Here is a 4,710-nt window from a genome sequence, read left to right on the forward strand (position 1 = left end):
AAATTAACTTCAGTAAAAACAGACAGTTATGTAAATGTTTAAATGCAAACAAGACTCTGGCTTTCCCTTTGACCCCATGACACAGCTTGGCAGCTAAAACACTAAAACGTTTTGAAAGCAGTGATTCAAACTTACAGTGATCTACAGGAACAGCTTTTGTGAACATTTTAAAGGTTATACTCAGAACCTCACATTCGAATATTAAAGTTGATCTAAATTAGTCAAGATCTTACTTCAGATTTGAGCTTGGTATTAAGAAGTAGGCTAAAAATCTCTTGGAAAGAGATATTAGCTTTCACTTTGATATTCAAGTAAGCTTAACATTAACTTTTTCACTGTCCCAAATTCAAAAAATTTAAATGCTGCCAAGCACTCAACTTTTAAACTTTGCGAGTAAGTAGTAAGTTATACTCAGAATATTTTTTTTCATGAAGTTGTGGGTGAAGGAGTCAGAGAATATTGGAGGTCCAGTTTATAAAGTTGGTCTGATATTTCTGCCATCCTGGTATTCTCAAATCTCCAAAACTGACAGACATGCAAATATGTGTCTATGTGAGAAGGCTTTGAATGCCTCCCACAGTGTGTTGCTGCTAATAGAAACAGTGTCATTTATTTAAAAATATAGATTTATGATGTGGGAGGAAATCTTTGAAGATGTTATCAGAAAGTAAATGTGAACTGTCCATTGTTTTAAATAAGTTTTGGCTTGTGAAAACCTAAAAATCCAAAGAGGTGGGGGCATGATCGGAAATGACTACTATGATAATCACAGGAATTGACAGATTGCATCATTCTATAATCCCCCCAAAAAATAAAAATAAAATATCTGCGAGTATGAACAATGACCATGTGAAAAGAAAGAAAAGACTTTACTAATTAGAAACCTTGATCTCCAGGGATCTAACAGGCCAATCTGTTTAGTATAGAACTCTAAAAGTCTGGCAGAGTTGGACAACGTGGTATGTTTTGAAGACCTATCCAATATTGTTGTCAGGAAAGACCAGGCAAGACGACAGCAATATGGTGAGAGTAACAGGTTTATTTTGCAGTGTAGTAGAAACGGGACAGACAGGTAAGTAATTTGATAGATGAAAATGAGAACAGAATGATAACCAGAGTATTTACTGTGTTACAGCTGGTGATGGAAAAACAAAGTATGTTCTGTTGTCCCAATTGGGACCATACAGTATATGCATGCTAAAACAAAAACAGCAATCCGCCATGGTGCAAAAGCAACTGACTTTTAAAGGGAATGGGAGATGAGACTCTGATTGGTTTATTGCACGTTACGCCCAAAACACACCCATTACTCATTTAGAGAATAGGGACAACACTTTTAGACCAGGCGCGCCGACCATTTTTCCCGTCGTCAGAGTTTTGTTACCGTTCTGTGCGCATCATCCATTATTTATTCCACTACTTAATCAAACATGACAGTATTCCTACCGCGACTGATTAGGCTCATTGCCGCTCACATCATTCTCTTTCTATGAAACCTGTAAACCGCATTCGGCAGTGGCATCAGAAGTGCACAAATCACACATATATCGTGTGTATCCCCACCTGTAAGGAAACGAGGGCAGGGAGAATAAACATATATAATTTATTAAATTATTCTATAATTGATTAATTGCTATAATTCATTATAAACATAGTCTTCATAGAAAGTGTTAACATTAATTCTGACTTTACAATAAACTGCCAAGTGTTTGCTTTCAGATGAGACCAAATCTTTGCTTTTAGTGCAAAGGGTTCATGAACTGTATCTGTTTTAGTTTGGGTTTGCCATTTCTTGGGATTTTGCAGACTAACAGGTTAAAAATAACACTCACTACAAGATAATCTTTCCTGCTTTCCTAACTAAGAATTTTGCTGCCCAAGACTCAATGCAAGCATAACAATTGCTAAGAAATGGCCAGTAAATTCAATACTGAAGCCCAAATTTTAATTAAATTATACGTACATGACTTTGAGAAACAGAGAGCTTAATTCATGATTTTTCCATTTTCAAAAACTAAAGTTTGTTTCAACTTAAGAAGCACATTTATTTTTAGGGCAGATCATTTTATTTAGCACCTTCTGCCGAGGTTTCAACCTCAGGATTTTTCACACTTGCCCATTATATTTTTAAATCCTCTCTCCATCTTTCTCAAATAGAATGATCCTTTCGGCAGACTATTTCAATTTTACTCAAATGACCCCAACTACCTTCGTGCTGCTTACCGCTGAAGATCCATTTCTTCGTAACTATGGCTGCAGAGATTCTAAGCCACACCATGGAAAGGATTTAATCTATAGTATAGATCAACAATTCCCATCCCAGACCTGTAATGGTCCAATAATCCAAAGGGTATAGGTACATTATTAGTTCATATTGTTTTCAGCTATGTGTTATGAAATCAGTTTCTTCTGTTGCACACTTTTCACATTCTCAAAATAACATAAATTAATGTTTCAGTCAAGGTAATCAATAAAATCTGCTGTTCTGCTTTTCAATCATCGGCATTACTACGCCACAGTTGCCATTATTTTCCAGACTTTAATAGGCATATGGAGTCTTAGATCTTTGCTGGTTCACAGTACAAGTACACATTGATTTTAAGTATCTGGTGCACTGCAAGACCAGCTCAGATTTTTTTCATGACTCTTTTAGAGTGCCTCACATCTGAGCACAATTGACTGATACAGTACCCATAGTATTTACAGACTTTAGGTCTTGGGCATATGGAGATTAGTGCAAAAGGCCATGATTTTAAATCAGCAGTTTAAAATCAGCAACTGAAAAGAGTTTGGTGAATAATTAGGTTTGTTCAGGCAGGCAGCATGTATATTCAGTTTTAAATATATTTTTATGTTGTAACAACTTTCACATTTAATTTCCAAAATAATGTAGAAACAATATAAAGACGGTATATTTTAAATATTTGTTTAATGGCATAGTTTTACTAAGTACTATGACTGAAGGACTGTTACACTGATACTGTTACTGATGTCTCTATTAGGGATCTACTGTATTATGGATTTTTTCCTCCTCAATTTTAGACATTAATTATAGCCATTGGCTATCATTTTTAACATTTAATAGATTTAAAAATATAATTACTTTTAATTTAAGTGAACTAGATAAATATACAGAAATTATTATTTAATTTTTTATAATTTCCGTATCTGTGAAGTTAAACACTGCAGTCTTCACTGCATAAATAATAAATTGAATATAGAATAATCCTTATTAAAACTACAAAAGTGAATCAGTCAAGAGCAGTGAGTGGTTTTCTCTTTGTCTTTTGTTCTTTGATTAGCATTAATGACACAGCAGCAGGTTTATTAGGGCTGCTGTCACTTTAGGACCTAACGCACAAAATGAGTATCATATCAATTAGCTGTGGTTGCTTCTCATTTCTTATTTGTGTATCCTCATTTCCTTTCCTCACTTCCATTACTCGCATCTTAGCTCCACCACCTAGGATGCGAGGGAAGGATACATCGGTGTATCCTTGCTCACGACTCCTCCTCAGGAAGCTTCCTCGTTCCTCATTCCTCACCTCCTGGAGGTGCAGTTAGAGAATTGAAATGTTCATCAAGATGGCTGAGTATGATCGTTTTCCAGGTCACGGGCTGGAAGACGGAGAAGCGAGGAAGAATCAATTTGAATATTGAGTAGCATCCTGTGTCTCATTTCAAAGGCTGCGTCCTCTGGAGGATGCATTTATCAACTGCATACGTCATTGAGGATGCTTCATTTCAGTAAACTGACCACTACATTCCAAAGTCATTAAATCATTTGGTCAATTTAATGGTTACTGTTCTGAAATGAGACGTCTTTTATGACAAATGCAACCTCTGGAGGCAACCTTCAAAATAAATCTCGTCCTTGCTTTCGCGTACTACGCCATCATCAACCAATCAACATCATCAATTCCAAAGATCAAGAATGCAAGTACAGAGGACACATGAAAGTACCTGGATGTGTTCTTGATATCGAGGATGCATCGAATGCAGACTTGAGAGAATCAAACCATTAAGCCAGGCATGCACTGTGTGTGAGTTCGGACACTCCGGAGGTCGCACGCCATTGCAACACATTATGTGTCAGTTAACCAGATAATCGTGTCAAAGCAGCTGGTAGCCTACACGGCACGAATGTACTGCACGGCGAGCCAGCGGCAATTATATAAGCTTGGGCACTAAACACGGAGACTGGAGCTTTCAATGTTGCTGCTATAGCTTCAGATAGATAAACAAAAGAAAAGAAAAGGACGAGTGTGCAAATGATTTAGTGAAAACAGTCATTCCATTCAACAGAAATGAATACAGAGTGTATTTGTGTTTGTGTCAGTGTATGTGCACACTGTAGGGTTTGCAGCCACGGGGCTATAATAATAATAATAATATTCATATATCTAGCCTATGTGATGTGGTTGTGTATGATTTGGCAATTGGGAACAGGTCGGGAGGTGCTTGTAACGTATTCGGCTCGGCTCGTGATTCCTCTGACACAATGCGAGCCGCAACCATACGCGCAATGATTTCCAAAGCAATTTTTCCAGAGAAAAAAATTGCCTTGCATACAGAAGCCTCAAGCCTGTAAACTTTAAACTTCTCGTTCTCACTTAAAGGAACACTCCACCGTAATTCCCTTAACTAAGACGAGTTGATACATACCTCTCTCGTCTCAGTGCGTGCACTCAATCGCTCTGGCGCACGGCG

Source organism: Leuciscus leuciscus, assembly GCF_965113295.1.
Source record: "Leuciscus leuciscus genome assembly, chromosome: 5".
In the NCBI taxonomy this organism is placed as follows: domain Eukaryota; kingdom Metazoa; phylum Chordata; class Actinopteri; order Cypriniformes; family Leuciscidae; genus Leuciscus; species Leuciscus leuciscus.